The sequence below is a fragment of the Rattus rattus genome, chromosome 8 (assembly GCF_011064425.1).
Source record: "Rattus rattus isolate New Zealand chromosome 8, Rrattus_CSIRO_v1, whole genome shotgun sequence".
Lineage (NCBI taxonomy): Eukaryota > Metazoa > Chordata > Mammalia > Rodentia > Muridae > Rattus > Rattus rattus.
In genome coordinates this window covers 84,014,238-84,031,558 of record NC_046161.1, presented here as the reverse complement: position 1 = coordinate 84,031,558, position 17,321 = coordinate 84,014,238, and positions in this window count along the sequence as shown.

Genomic DNA, 17,321 nt, shown 5'->3' with positions numbered 1-17,321 from the left:
TACTGATATAGGATGATACCAGGGCATAAAGGGTAGAAAAAAAAAAGAACCCACAAATTAGCAAAGACCAGCTTCAGGTTTGGGCTCCTGGAATGATCTAGCATAATAGCAAGTATGTGCTCCAGGCATAGGACTGATTATGTCTGGAGTCTGTTGAACCGGAGCAGGCAATCTGAGGTCTGACACAGCTGTTCATCCAGATCTGTTGAATAGACCCTGCCTCAAATACTCATAATTTCTGCCTGTTCTGTGCTCAGGATCCACCCCCCTTTGTATAGAAATCCCCAGAGGGGACTGAATGGATTCTAAACAGTGCTCATTTGTTCATGATCGATTGCTTTCTTCCTCCTTTTTGACCCTTAAACTGTAAGCTACAGGTTAGTGAGGAAGAGTACTTTTGCCAAAACAACTGCAGGATAAATTTCAGTTCTCATTTTGTAGAGGGGATGAGGTCTTTATGTTCAAAGGTAATCAACATGGAATGCTAAACACACAGAGTTGTCTGTTTAACAAACAAACAAAAAAGACATATAGCATATTTTCCTCCCAGAAACCTGGGGATGGTTATAGTTAATAGCCTGAACACCTGTGCTATCTACAGTGCCAGACCACACCTGACCCTCCTGGACTATTATGTTTATTTTCAGACTCTTCCTCCATAGACCTTTATCTTGAGAATTGTTTCTCAGTCAATAGAACCCAGTTTATGGGTGAGGTCACATGTACTTCACAATAGTCCAGCTGACTTCTGTGTTATCTGTAGATCCAAGCTTTACCTGACTCCGACAGACCTTAGTTTATCTCAGCCATTCTCCTTAGACCCTAATCTTGAGCATTCTTGGTAAACAGAACCCATCCTTTACAAAGAAGGTCATCTGTACTCTGAAGAATTTCATTGTATCATACCTTAAGCTTTGTTGAACATATAGGATTGAGTTGTTCAGCACCAGGAAACTTTTGTCCAAGATTGTCCTTATTTAGGCTTCACTATGCCTAAAATAAACTGCAACAGACACAGCAGTTTCAATCAGCACTGACTACTGAGTTGTATTGAACTGGATTTTCTCTTTACCTAACACTGACCATTACTCTGCTGGCAGTGGTATTTGTAGAAACACTACCACCATCGCCACCGCCCACCCATCTCTCCACTCCCCCCCACAACACACTGTGTTTTATAAAATGGAGGCACGCCCTGCCAAGGGGTCCCACTGAATAATCAAGTCATGTGACAGGTTTAATATAAAAGGGCATTTATTTGGGACACGGAGGACATGGTAGCGACAGAGAGAGGAGGAGAGAGAGAGAGAGAAAGTCTCATACCTGGCTGTTGCTAGGTTACTTTTGGCACAGCCTCCAGGAAATGCTAACAACACACACACACACACACACACACACACACACACACACACACACACATACACACATACAATTTTCTTATATTTTACATAATTATGGCACATAATTAAAATTCATGTGGCTACACATGGTTAACGTATATGTTATACATGAAAAAAATGGTCTTTATGAGTGCTGTCACTATGTACAATGACTTTATTAGCGAATGGAAACTTTTATGAAAAGGATATAAGCTTGGTGCCAACTGACCTTTAGACTGCTTCTCGGAGGAAGTGGGCATATAGAGTAGACAAAGATACAGATACCAGTAATGACCACATGATAGAATATTGCAATGCTATAATTACTTCTGCCTTCTTTTCTTAGAAGTATGCGTTTATATGCTTTCTAGTTTTCTCTTAACCTCTTAGTTTGTAAATGATAGTGTATGTATTGTACATCACTGTGCTGAAGCATTTTTATTGGAGGTCATAGTACTTAAGTTATTGCCTATCGAGTAGAGTAAGAACCACAGAAGGACTTTAAACACGTGGAGGGAGGGGTCAGCACACTTCCAGTTGTACTCGGATGCTATTATCACTGTTCTAGTTGTCTCTGTGTTGTTGCTGCAATGAGTAACATCATGAAAAGTAACTGGGGGAAGAAGGAATCTATGTGCATCATATACTATGATCATAGTACATTATTGATGGGAGATAAAGCAAAATCTCAAGCAAGAATCATCAAAGAAAGTTGCTTATTGATTTTTTTTTCTGCCTTGCTCAGCTATCTTTCTCGTATAGATCAGGCATGCCTATCAATGGATGACGCCAAGCATATTGGTTTAGCACCCCTGAATCAATTAGTAATTTATAAATGTCCTCTCAGAAAAGCTCACATATCAATTTGACATGAGCAGTTTCTCAATAGGGCTTTTCTTTGCAGGTGTAACTATTATGTCAAGTTGACAAACTCTTACCAGCGTGCATAACCCCTTGTAAACTTGACCCGCAAATGCAACACTGTTCCACCTCGTTTCCTCTCAAGAGCTCATGTTAATATCACAATATAAAACACAGTCCTTTGGGACTCGCTTGAGATCTATGGGCTCTAAATTGCGTGGGTATGTCCACCATGCCCGTTCTTACGTCTGTAGTTTACACAAGCCTCACTTTTCAGGTCCAAGTTCTATAGTCTCCCATGTGGTAGCGTCCTCACTACAGCTAAGAATGCCTTTTCACCGATGACCTCTCCGTCTCTAATGATGCCAAGCCTCAGCTTTTCTTAATGACCCCTTCATGCCTTCAAACCCAGAGCCATGAGGGAGATGTATGCAATGTCAGATTCAATTCGAGTTTAAGATGTATTCTTGGGCCCCTCGGTGGACCACAGATTCTGTGTACTAACCCATCCTGAGGAAATAATTCCCAGATTTCACCTCAGTGAAACTGGACTTTAGTCACAAGTAATCCTTTAGCTCCAGAGAAGCAACAGCAATGGTCTCAGGAAAGCAAAGGTTTCACTTCAACTGTGCTGGTCATTGGTTAATCATAGTCAATAGCATGTTAGCTTACCGGAAACCTCAGATTCTTATTTCAAGTAATTACAATAACAGCTCTCGTAAGTTTTCCTCTGAAATGCCATAATTTAGGCCAATATCATCCCTAGAGATCTCAGCATTGTCTTCCAACTTCAACAATAGTTCATCAAGCTCTGAACTCTTGGTGGCTTTTCCAGCCCAAAACTCCAGAATTCTCCATTTCCTGCCATCAAACTTTCCAAGGCAGAAAAGTCTGGTCAGGATCATCCCAGCAAAATGCTAAGCTCTAGTAACAATTTCCATCATAGCTTATGTTCTGCTGTCTTGATAAAGGACATGATCAAGAAAAACTCATGGAAGAAAGGGTTTGTTCGTTTGTTCTACCCATCCTGATCATAGACCATCACTGAAAGAAGTCAGAGGAAGAATTCTTGTAGAGGCAGGAAATGTGGAGGAAGTCTGCTTACTGGTTTTCTTTACCTGGCTTTTCTACTACCTTTCTTATACATTCCAGGCACATATGTGTGGTGCCAACCCCACTGGTTTGTATCCTCCTTCCCATCTACCATCAATCGATCATTAATCAATCAATCGATTGATCAATCAATCAATCAGGCAGTCAATCGATGCTGCACACATATCCACAGGCAAATCTAATAGAGACAATTCTTTAATTAAGGTCATGTTCTCAGATTATTCTAGTTCGTGTCAAGGTGAAAACCTTGGGTTTTTTGTTTGTTTTTATTAAGTATAGTTATTAGGAGTTATATGACTTCCTAGTTGACAGTGAGTACATCCATGGATGTTAATTTTATATGTCCACTTAAAAGTGGACATCACATGCTCAAACCAAACTGAAATCTGCATATGTATTTTGAACTGAGATTAGTATTTGAATCTGTGGAATGAGTAACTAAGTTGCCCTACCTTATATGGGTAGGCTTTTTCTACTCTTTTGAGAGCCTAATAGTGGAGAAGAGAAATCTCTGCTGCTTTTCTTGGACTAGAACACTGCTCTCACGTTCCTGCATTTCAAGCCTTTAGATCCAAACTGGACTCTTTCACTGGTTCCCCTGATACTCAGATGGAATTATAAAATATGATGGTTTTGATTTATACTTTAGAATTGAGTTTCACTCTCAGACTTTGTCTAAGAACAATTCATAACTTTATGTATCTTCTAAGATTACATTTGCTTATTTTTCAGTGTAGAGTGTGTGTGCATGTGCACAGCATGAGCATGTGTGAACGTGTGCAAATACAAAGGGGCATATGTGAATTTCAGATGATGGCTGGCTTACAGTTCAGAGGTTTTATTCCATTACTATCACTGTGAGAAGCATGGTGATAAGCAAGCAGGCATGGTGATGAGGAGGCAGCCCAGGATTCTACACCCGGATCTTCAAAGCAGCAGGAAATAAAGCCACACATGGCTTGAGCATCTGGAACCTCAAAGCCCCAGTGACACCCTTCCTCCAACAAAACAACACGCACCTCAACGAGGACCTACCTCCTAATAGTGCCACTCCCTATGGACCAACAAGGGTCATTTTTATTCAGACCACCACACAGAAGAACCTTTTAACCAGGTGAACAAAGAGGATACATGATCTCATAGTCACTAAAATATAAACCTCTCAACTTACTCACTTTCCCAAAAGTTTATTAGCATCATTCTTTATTCTCTCTCTCTCTCTCTCTCTCTCTCTCTCTCTCTCTCTCTCTCTCTCTCTCTCTCTCTCTCTCTCGTATTGATGAAATGTGATCATTTGGCTCCCTCACTACCAAATCGGTCTCCTGCTCATGCTCTTCTATGATGAACCTGTGGTCCATCTTTGGAACCCTAAGCCAAAATAAACATCTTTTTCCCTAAGTTCCATTTAGTAATGGTATTCTATCAAAGATGTTCTGGTCATAGTCCTAGACAATTGTTAGTTTTGGGATTCGGAGGAGGGAAAAGGATATAAGCCCTTATTAGTTTTGCTCAAGTTCTTACTGTTTCAACTGAAGAGGGATGTCTACCAGAATCTCTGGTTAAAATCTCCATCTCATTCTCAGATCTCCATGGTTTTCCCTGTGTTTGAAAATCGCATCTCCCATAAGTTACATAGCCACCTTTGTCTGCCACCCACACAGTTCCTTATTCCTCACTGTGATAAAGGACACAGCAATGAAATGGTCCAGTGTCAAAGGAGACTTGTGGTTTCTGATGGAATGATTTCAAGAAAGATGTCCATAGATGTTAAATGTATAGGGGATTTGATGGTTCTCTCTCCTAGAATTTCACTTGACTGCTGGAAAAGGTCATATGCTAGTCAAATTGTGATGTAAAATCGTGTGTATATCTTAGAGTAATTATTATTTTTATGGCGTACATTTCTTAACACAGCTTTGTTCATGTTCTTTTTAATGTTTTATTTTTAGTAAAGTATGAGTGCTTTTCTCTTTGTTCTTTTTAATGGGGAAGCGATTGTCTGGTCATGTTTAATGAATTCAACCAGAACACTGTTGATCATTTTTACAACTAGGTGATGCTATTTCTTGGAATAGATCCATTAAATTAATCAGAGTCCTCTAGATGAAAAGAGCGATAGGAAATATGTAGCTAGAGATATGTGGTTGGGCTGGTGAGTTGGTTCAGCTTGTAGGTTTTGTGATGCCAAGTCTAATGACTTTTGACTTTTGTAACCACCTTCACTCATCTCATATATTTGAATCTTGACCAATGTGGGCACATGCACACTGTACACACACACTGTACACACACACACACACACACACACACACACACACACACACACTGTAGTATTTCAAATGCCATAGAACTTACAGTTCCCATAAATGTAAATACGATTCTGAGAGACCAAATTATTGGAGTTCAGAAATCATCTTAGAGAACCTGACCTAAATTTGAACCGAAGTAAACCAACAGGCTGGTACCTAGCACCAGTTTCCAGGTTAACCCCCTACAAGATCTGTATGTAGCACCAGTTTCCAGGTTATTTCCCCAACAAATATGTACCACCAGGTTACAAGCCCGCCCCTGGTGCTTCACTTCCTAACAACCACCAATCAGGAGAAAACCAGAAATGACTTTTCTGACTCTGCTCCCTGTCTCAGCCACAGGAGCCCCGCCCCGAATTAGATGCTTTCCAGGCGAGGAACACTCATCCCTCACTTGCCATTTTCTATAAAACCTTGTCTGCTGACAGCTCAGGGCTTCTCTACTGATACTGTCTTGGGGGATGACAGTGAGTTAGCCCAAGCCAGAGCTGGTAAAAACCCTTGTAGGGGAAAAAATATCCATAGGAGGGGATATGGAAGCAAAGTTTAGAGCAGTGACTCAAGGAATGGCCATTCAGAGCCTGACACACATGTGTCCCATATATATATACAGCCACCAAAACTAGATAAGATTGATGAAGCTAAAAGATGCATGCTGAAAGGGACCGGATATAGATCTCTCCTGAGAGATATATCCAGAGCATGTCCAATACAGAGGTCAATGCTAGCAGCAAACCACCGAACTGAGAATAGAACTCCCTTGGGGGGAATTAGAGGAAGTATTGAAAGAATTGAAGGATCTTGCAACCCGATAAAAACAACAATGCCAACCAAGGGAGCTTCCAGGGACTAAACCACTACCAAAGACTATACATGGACTGACCTAGGGCTCCAACTGTATAGAGAAAAGCCTTGTTAGAGCACCAGTGGAAGGGGAAGTCCTTGGTCCTGCCAAGGTTGGACCCCCAGTGCAGGGGAATGTGGGGGAGGGCAATAAGGGGGATATATAGGGGGAGTACCCTATATATATACCCTATACGGGTGTATGAGGGAGGGTGAGGGGAGGGAATGGGTCTTATGGACAGGAAACCCGGAAAGGGAATAATATTTGAAATGTAAGTAAAGAAATATATCTAATAAAAATTTTTTAAAAAATAAATTACAAAAAAAAGGACCTTGCGTGATTGCATTAGATGGCTCCTGATTGGTCTCTTGGCGGTCACGTTCCTGGTGACCTTCCTGGTGCTACAGTTCCTGACCACCAGATGTCTCAGTCCGAGCTAAATTATTTTGTGCTGGTTTACACTGACTGGTTCTCCCATTCTGCCTCAGTTTCTTTCAGTATAATATCATGTCTTCAGCACCGATAACAAAATGAGAAGACAGTAGAGTTAAGATAGAGTGCCTAGTGTGTTCCTGGTCTGTCAGAAGAACTTGGTGACCCTCATCACTGAACTGATTACAGGAAAATGTGCTTGTAGTTTTGTCCTTTTTTCCTTAAGATTTTTCACCCATGCATGTTTTGAAGTAAGGTATTTGCTGTACATTATATCAGTTTTTTCCTCTGGAAAAAATTCAATTATGTGGCATATTAGAGAGCACACTTATATCTTTAGAAAGATACACCATGTGCTCTGGAAAGTTTGCCCAGGGTCAATTTGAATGACACTACCTACAATCTTTCTTTGGGCTAAAAATATAATAAATTTTGAAGTGCTTATATAGTTCCACTTATTATCATCTAAATTATTTATATGTGAAATCCGCTTGGTTTTTCCTGGTAATAGGCTTCTGTTTAGACACTGCCTGTGCCTTCTGGTTTTCTGGCATCAAAGAATTCATTACCTTTACCCACAGTGAAGGACCGATGTGAGCACTCTTCCCCTTTCTCTTATTTATTAGTTTATCTTCGTTTTTAGTTGGCGTGTGGTTTAGAATTCAGTAATTGTAAAATGAAATGACTTTAATCAAGTCATAGAAGTCAAGTTTAGATATTTTCAAATTGCCCCCTTCAGCTAAATGAACTCCTTAATAGCTTAGAGTACAAATTTACACAAATCTTAATTAAGGTACAGCCATGTTAATCATTTCAGGACCTATACACTATTATTCACAATCATATGAGGATTATAAACATATTACTCAGCATTAAGTAATTCATATTTCTTTGTGCTTTATTTCATTTAAACCCAGGAAATAGATGTAAATAACCAATCACCAGACATATGATGAGAAGCACATCAAAGTTGGCTTTCAGTGGGAAAAGAATTTTCAGGTTTCCTTCATAATCAAGGACTATGAAATGCTCCAGGAAACAACTTAATGGACTTTTTGTCTAATGCTGAGAAATAAAAGCTGGGAAGCGTTGTGTTTGAAAGGACACACTGGCCTGAATGAGAATCCAATGTTTACACTGGCTACCTGTTGTTCGTCTTTGCCAAGGAACTGATACACTGTGCAATTTGCTCCACCTTTATTAAAATGGTTTTGTCCTCATTTGGTGTGTATAGGTCAGATATGAGCTTTGTCCATTTGTCAGCACACAGTTATTTGTAGCAACAGCTAATAATCGATCACTTTTATTTCTGTGGTAATAGTTTCTGTGTCTACGATGTCTACCTAACTTTATTTATTTGAGATTCTTTTTCCACTTATGATTTCCCCTACTCCTCCCAGGTCCCCCCTGCCTATGCCCCTTCATTTGGATGCACCCAACTTCTGTCTCTCATTAGTAATCAAACAGGCTTCTAGGGGATAACAGGAAAATAAAATAATATAAAACAAAAACTAATACATGGGAATAGAACAAAAAACATAGAGAAGGAAAAGAACCCATGAAAGGCAGAAGAAGCAATTATAGACTCAGAGACACTCTTGTTCACACGCTCAGGAATCCCAAAAGAACACTAAACTATGTATGAGAACATGTGGGCAAAGGACTTTTAAGGTAACAGGAGAAAAATATACACATGTAAGTGTATATAAAATAAAATATAAGAAGCTAAGATAATATCTTTTCAAGTCCTGACACAGTAGTATGGGACAAGATAAGATCCCATTGAGTTTACTTCCTGTTGGCCATCAACTGCTGGGTGTGTAGCCTACCTTTAAGAATTGTTTGTTTTCCCTGTGAAACTGCCTTGGAGAAAACTAGATTTTCATTTCCAAGTGGCTTTCAATTGGAAAAGGCTCTGGCTTAGGGTTGGAGCCAGTGGTGTCCAGTTTGTTCTCTCTTTTTATATTGATGGGTCTGGCTAAAGGTTTGACAATTTTGTTTTCACAAAAGCCTAACTTGTAAATTCATATTTTATTTTTAGTGCCTACTTCTCATATTTTTGCTTTATCCATTATTTCTTTCCTGTTACTAATTTGGGATTTGATTTATTCTTTGTTATCTTGGTCCTTGCAATGTATTCAGACCGCTCTTTATCTGGAATCTTTCTACTTTGATACAGGAAATTATTCCTAATACACACCCTTCAGTAGGAACTTGCTGCATCCTGTAAGTTTTGAAATGTGTTTTCATTTATTTTGAGAACTTTTAAACATTAAATCTTCATATTTTGGTGACCAATTGTATTTTTCAAAATGTGGTGTTCATTCCTCATGTGTTTGTGTCATTTCAAACTTTTTGTTTTATTTTTCACTTCTAGCTTTATGCCTTGTGATCAGAAAATGTTCTGAATGTGTTAGAAAATTTGGTGAATGTCTTAAAAATCGGCTTATGACCCAATATACGATCTAGTCTGGATAAAGTTACATGTGCTAATGACAGCCGTGTGATCTCCAGATGCTGGTGTGATAGATAACTGTCTTACCCAATCACAGTACAGTTTAGGAATTTCTTTGCTGAAATGTTCTAAACTGTACATTGATCAAAGTAAGATGTTGAACTCCCTCAGTAATATTACGTTGGAGCATATTTCTCCCTTTAGGTTTAATGGGTCTTTTTTGTAAAGTTGGTCACTTCCACATTACATGGACATAGATATATGTCATTATATCTTTCTGAACAGATCCGCTGAACATTATTTAATGGTCTTTGCTTTTTTTCCTTTTTCTTTTGACATTGATCTTAAAGCCTACCTAGATGCCAAGCAAGCATAAATGTAGCTCTTTCTAGTGTCTTCAGGGTTACCCTCTCTAAGAATACATTCCTCATCGTTGCTTTCTGTATGTGGGTTTCCTGACTCAGTGTGCAATTTTATTGTATTGTTAGGTTTTTTTTTTTAAACTTTCAATCAAGCCTGGGTCCTCTTTACTTCAGAGTTTAATCTGTTTACATTCAATGTATTATTCATATGTAAACACATGTTTTCCATAATTTTCTTCCAATTGCAGAAATACTCCTTTCTTCTGGTTTTACATTTACCATGCATGACTTTATGATTGCGTTGATGACATTTGATCCTTTGTATTTGTATCTTGTGCAACTCCTAGTGTTAGTTTTAAGGGACGTTATTTAACTTTCCTCTGCTTATGCATCTAGGACTCCATCAAATATTTTTTCTGAGTTTACTGATCATGGGTTCTCAGTCTGTGCTTTGAAAGGGTCTTTATTGATCAGTTATTGTTGAAGGATACTCTTGCTCGCCATTGTACTCTCATGGGGCAGTTATTTCCTTTTGGGATTTACAATACATCTTTAAATTTCCCAAGTTTTTGTGGTCTTTCTGGTGTTAATGGATGAAGGACATCCTTGTGTGTGCAATAATTTCTCTCTTTGAAAGATGTTTATCTTGTTCTTTTGAAAAATTTGACTGGCACATGGTGTGATGGAGATCTTTTTCATTCATGCCTTTTTGTGGTCCCATGGGCTTCTTGGTTAAGGATGTCCATAATTTTCTCTCCAAATAGAAATGGTTCTGTTATTTCATTGAATAGGTTTTAGGTATCTTTTGTCTCCAAATCTTTTCCTTCCTGCAGACATTTTATTTCATGGTATGCCAAAGGCTTGGGAAGATCTCTTCAATTCTTCCCCTTTTCTACTTTCATTTTTCTTCCTCTTCTTCCTTTTGTTCTCAGTAACAATTGCTTCCATGTGGTTGTGAATGATATGACCAATGTAACTTCCCGGAGAAAGCCTTGTGTGTGGCTTACAGGTCCAGAGAGAAGAGTCCACCATCAACCCAGTGGGAAGCATTGCAGCAGACAATGTTGATTGGCTTGGCAATCAGAGAGTGCACATCTTAAAGCACAAGCGGCAAGCAGAAGGGGTAAATTGGGAATGCCATGTGACCTATTTAATCTTAATGCTTGGATGCAGTGACATACTTCTAAATTTTTTTAATTGGATATTTTATTTATTTACATTTTAAATGTTATCCCTCTTTCTGGTTTTTCCTCTGCAAATCTCCTATCCCACCCCTCCCCCTGCTTCAATGAGGGTGCTCCCTCACCTACCCACCCACTCCCACCTCATCATCCTGACCCTCCCCTGTACTATGGCATTGAGCATCACAGGACCCAGGGCCTCTCTTCCCATTGATGCCAGATAAGGCCATCCTCTGCTACATATGCAGCTGGAGCCATGGGTCCCTCAATGCATACTCTGTGGTTAGTGGTCTAGTCCCTGGGAGCTCTGGGGTGTCTGGTTTGTTGATATTGTTGGTCTTCTTATGGGTTGCAAACTGGTTCAGCTCCTTCAGTTCTTTCCCTAACTCCTCCATTGGGGTTCCCCCATGCTCAGTTCAATGGTTGGCTATGAGCATCCACATCTGTATTTGTCAGATTCTGGCAGAGCCTCTCAGGGGACAGCCATACCAGGCTCCTGTCAGCGAGCATTTCTTGGCATCACAATAGTGTCTGGGTTTGTTGTCTGTATATAGGATGGATCCTCAGGTGGGGCAGTCCCTGGATGACTGTTTTTTTCAGTCTGTGCTCCACTCTTTGTCCCCGTATTTCCTTTAGACAGGAGCAACTCTGGATTAAAATTGGAGATGAGTGGGTGGTCCCAACTGGGGACTAACCTCTGGATACGGTCTCTATAGATTCTCCCTCCCCACCAACAGTAGACTATGTATCCCAACATGTTAACCTGTGGGGTACATTCTTATTCAAAACACCACAATCTGTTTAGAGCATTATAATAAAATTTAACTTCAGTCATTTTTCTCCTTGGTGAGATCTGTTTAATGACACCAATTTTTTTCTTGGTCATAATTTTTATCTCTGATCAATTTCTCATTCCAGTCTGGCATTAACTGCCTTCCTAATTTTATTTACTGTCCAAATGAAGACCCCCTATCCCTAAATCCTGATTGATGGAAAAATGTAACTGTGACTTGACACAGACATGTAGTTATCAAGGGTAAAAGCTCGGTAACATTCTGGCTTTGGGAGGTGGGGTGTTGGGGGGGGGACAGAGAGTCACAGCCCAGCTCCCAAGTCCTCTCTGAAGCTCTCATCCATCAGCAGTGGCTCAGTCCACCTGCTAAATCCTATTGATTTTGGTCATCTGCATGGACCTGCTACGTGAGTTGTGTCAGACCTAAGCAGACTCCATAATAGTTCTTTGAAACTTTTTAGCAGGTCCTTTGCCTATGTTGAGTTTTGGGGAATGTTGCTGGAGAGTCCCTGTGTTTGGGGGGAAGCATTACATCTATTGCTTTTCCACACTTCCTCAGTCCTGAAATGTGACTCATATATATGTTTTGGTGGACTGAGAATCCTCACCACTTTTGTGGGGTAGTATTCCTAGCAATGACTTTCTCTTGAAGATGTGCTTTGCAGTATCAGTTACATAGTGCTCGCATGGCATCCTATTTTTATAGTCTCCAAAAACTCTGAAAACTGGAGTGCTGTCAGACAGACTTCCTTTCTTGATGAACCATACAACAGTGGAGATATGAACAACTCAGGCAACTGTACTGTGGATAAAGGGTAATGTGTAGCTCACATTGTGACTACTTCTGTGCTGGGAGTAGTTACAGTGCCCAGGTAGGCCTGTAACACAATGTTGATAGAATTTTATTCATAATTCTGCAAAGGAGATCTTTAACTTCTTTGGCCATGGGGTCTTCTCTGTCTCACAACTTTCTGCTTTGTTATAGGTTACAACATCTGAGAGCATTGTAGCGATTCACTTGCTGATTTCCAGTGTTGTTCCAGGGCCACTCATCTCAAAACATCATACATATCACTTTAGAGATTTTTGTAGGGGGAGAAAATAAATTTGGGACATCTATTCAGTCACCATAAATCTCCACAGGGTTATCAATCATGCTTTTTATGTGGAGCTCTTGAATATATCTCTTGATATTTATCCTATAGCATTTGTAGTAGTACTGTTGAATTTTAAATAAATAATTGATGTTGAACTTTCAATATATTATTTTAAAGGAATAGTTCAAAGTATACTGTAAATCTTATTATAAATATTTATTCTTTTCTAAAAGTAAAGCAGTAATCAAAAACCATGACAATCTTGTGTCTCCTCTCAAATATGCCTTTTTAATTTGTTATTCCTATTCTGTTTATTGTTTAGAACTTGATAGAGTAGTATTATCTTTTGAGTATGCTTTATGTTTTAGTCTTAAGTTTAAGAGGGGTGATTCTATGATGTAAGTATGTACTATATTTTCCTATGATCTTTATTGGGATGTAAAGTTGCTTTATTAGAAATATTATATAGCACAAAGACAGAAAGTTAGCGGATTATAACCTTCTGAAATAAAAACATGCTTCTTCTTGGTTTGCTTATGAGTAGAAAATTTGCACTATTTCCAAAAACAGGATCTTCCGTTTTATCCTCTTGTAATAAATTTTAACTTTAGCAGGAACTATTGTGCACTAAGGAAATCAGGAGTAAACAGTGGAATTTTCCTTTTCAACTCAAGAATTCTTTGAACTTATTTTAATATGAAGCTATTTCTCTCTTATAATACTTTCTTTCTCTACCCCTTAGAGTGACCTTAGTTAAAAGATAAATTTAAAGGGCATTAAATAATTCATTGTTTCTAATGCTATTTTAGAAAGAATATAATTATTCCTGGAAAATGACAGATAATACATGGTTTGTGGTGAAAGAATTAAGAAAGCTAGAACACTAATTTTGTTATCAAGTGTTTTTTTGTGTTTTGCTTTAAAACAGCTACATTAGATACTGGGAAAGGGCTGATAAAATACTAACATGGGTTCCATCATTCTTGGTGTCACATAATGGAAGGAATATTAACTCTGCATCCCTCATCCTTACATTATTCATGCCATTAAAGCATTTGTAAATTTTGGTCCTGAAGACCTCAAGCTCGATGTTCTGGGGAAACTTGCTTACCTATAAGTTTGTCAGTCACTCCATGATTCTGGCAACAACAATGCTGTAGTTTCTATATAGCTTGGATCATATAATTATAAAAAAAAAAGTAATTACCACCCAAACAAATATAGATGGTGTTTGCAGCCATTTCTTTTTTTTTTTCTTTTCTTTTTTCTTTTTTTCGGAGCTGGGGACCGAACCCAGGGCCTTGCGCTTGCTAGGCAAGCGCTCTACCACTGAGCTAAATCCCCAACCCCGTTTGCAGCCATTTCTAATTAGCTCCGAATGGACCTGAACTTGGAATTTTCTGGTGCTTTTGGAAGATAAGCTGCATCTGCATGGCTCGAGCTCCATTTTTGTCTCTTTACCTTTTACTTTCACAGTTTTATGTTCACAATTCTTTTCCAACTTAATTATTCCCTAAAGCTCCAACTCTACCAGATGAGATTAAAAATGAAACAAATATAAAAAGAATAAATTCAAAATAGCTTGCGTTTTCCTGACATTTGTACTTTAATTTCCTCCACATGGTGTGCTCCATCCATTCTAGCACTTCATGAATTCCTGGTATCCTCTTCCGTGTTCTCTGTGCTATTCTTTATATGTGTCTGTCCTAGGGCACTGAAGCAGGTACTGGCTGGATTTTGTCAACATCACAGGGACATAGACATATCTAGAGAAAGGAAATCTTAATAAGGAAATGCATCCACCCAGATTGCCTGAGGCCAATCTGATGGGACTTTTTCCCCCTCGGATTAGTGGTTGGTGTGAGAGAGCCCAGCCTAATACTGATTGTGTCACCCCTGGGTAGGTAAGTTTTACAAGAAAGCAAACCAACCAAGTCAGTAAGTGGCATTTCCTCTGTGGCTTCTGAAACATTTATTGCCCTGACTTGCCTTAGTGATACAGAGTATGACCATCATGCCAAGAAATCATAACTGTAAGGTTGAAGGAAATGACAAAGACGATGCAGGATTTAAGAAGCAAACTCGGTAAAGAGATATAAATATTGAAGCAAACTCAAGCAGAAATGAAGATGGAATTGAAAAAAAAAGCTCAATAACACAATTAGAAAATGTGGGGCAAAACATTATGGGTAGTATGTATGGTGTATGGATCAAGTAAAAGTACAATTCAAAAACTCAAACACAAATTGCAGGAGTGATAGGATATAAATAAAAGAAAACATTTAAGTCACAAGAAAAGAACCATATAGGAGCTGTGTGAAAACAGGTAACATGTGTATCATGTACACACATTCAAATTATAGGCAGAGATTAAAAAGAATTCCAAGGCAATAAGCAGACCACATCTTCAACAATATTATAGAAGAAAAATTTTCAAAACTAAGGAAAGGTCTACCTAGTCTGCTACAAGATACACACAGAACACCAGGTAGATGAGATCATAAGAGAAAATCCCCATGGTGTATCATAGTTAAAACACTAAAAGCACAAATAATGAGTTGAAAGCAGTAAGAGAAAAAAGAAAGCATGAGTTACATTCAGATTTAAAGGCCTCGAGAGTAGTAGATGATTTCTCAATAGAAAACTTGAAAGCCAAGAGCCTGGAGCAATGACACTAAATTCAGAAAGATCGAGGATGACAAACCTAGATTACCATACACGGCAAAACTATCACCATTGAAGGAAAAAGAAAAGCTTTTCATGATACAAACAGACTGAAAAAATACATGTTCACAAAGTTAGTGCCACAGAAAGTCTTAGAAGCAGTGCTTCCAGCTGAAGACGGGAATAAGGATATCAAAGAAACTATAGGGAGAAAATAAATTAGCACTGAGGGGACGGCTCAAAGGTTAAGAGCAATGACTGCTCTTCTATAGATCCTGAGTTCACATCCCCCAGCTCCCATATGGTGCCTCATAACTGTTTATACATGTATTCACATGAGATCCATGTATTCACATGAGATCCAAAGCCCTTTTCTGGTGTGCAAATGTACATGAAAACAAAGCACCCATATACATAAAATAAATAAATAACATAAATAAATCTTTTAAAAAAGAAGTTAAACAAAGTTATAATTACTGAAAAGCATAGTATGATGAAGACCAAAACAATAAAATAAAAAAAAATCAAAACAAATAAATAAAACAAAACAAAAAAGACTGGAATCAAAATTCACATTCCAATAACTTTAAGTTCAATCAGACGGCACAAGCTGGTTGAACGTGCTAAGAAATAAACACCTTCCTGTTATGTACAAGGAACTCATCTTAAGTTTAGACAGGAACCACCCTAAAGTCAAGGGGTGAAAAAATGTAGAAAAAGCAAATAGACCATGTAGTAATTAGGATTGATGTCCTAATATTTAATGACATAAATTTAACTAAAACTAACTTCAAGAGATGATAAAAGACACCTCATCCTAATTAAGGGAACAACCAACCAAGATGATATTACAATCATATAAATGAAATTCTGACGCATAACATTTCTTTTAAAATTTAATCCTGGAAATAAAGACAGATTAACACTAACCCAATAATAGTAGATGATTTTAATACCTCAATTATTCAAGTAGGTAGGTAATCTGAACAAAAAACTAATAGAGAAATATTAAAATTAAATGATGTCATAATCAAATGGGCCTAACGCAGCCCCCAAATATTTCACCCAAGCACCAAGAGATGCACTTTGTATTCATCATTCCGTAGAAAGTTTCTCTAAAACAGGTTTCATTCTGGGACACAAAACAAAGCTTAATAAATTCAGAAAGGTTGATCTAAGTCTATGGATCCTATCTGACTGTAATTCAGTAAAACTTTAAATAAACAGCTAATAAATCTCTAGAAAGTGCACTTATTCGTGGAGATTGAACAATTCATTAGGAAATGACAAATGGGTAAAGGATAAAAATCAGTCAAGGAATTTAAAAACTCCTAGAATTAAATGAAACTGAAGAGGCAACACAATAAAATGTCTGGGAAACACTAATGGTAGTCATACAAGGGAAATTGATAGCTTTAAGAACTTATATTTAAAAAGCAAAAGGAATACAAATAAATGACTTGAGATACAACACAAGAATTTGAAAGAAAATTAAACTCAATCCCAGTTGATGGAAAGAAAAAAAAAGACTAAAATTGGAGCAGGAAATAATGAAACAGAAATAAACTATTACATAAAGTCATTGAATCTAAGAGCTAGTTCTTTGGAAAGTAAAACAATATTCACAGACGTTTGGCTTAACAAACAAAAGAGAAAGAGATGACTAAACTGACAGAATCAGAAATACAGTTACCATCACAACAAATACTCAAGGAATCCAGAATAATATAAGGGAATAGTTTTAAGACTCCATTAAATCAGAAAATCTAAAATAAATGGGAGAATATCTAGATTCATTGAAACCACCAAAGTTAAATGAAGACGAGATTAA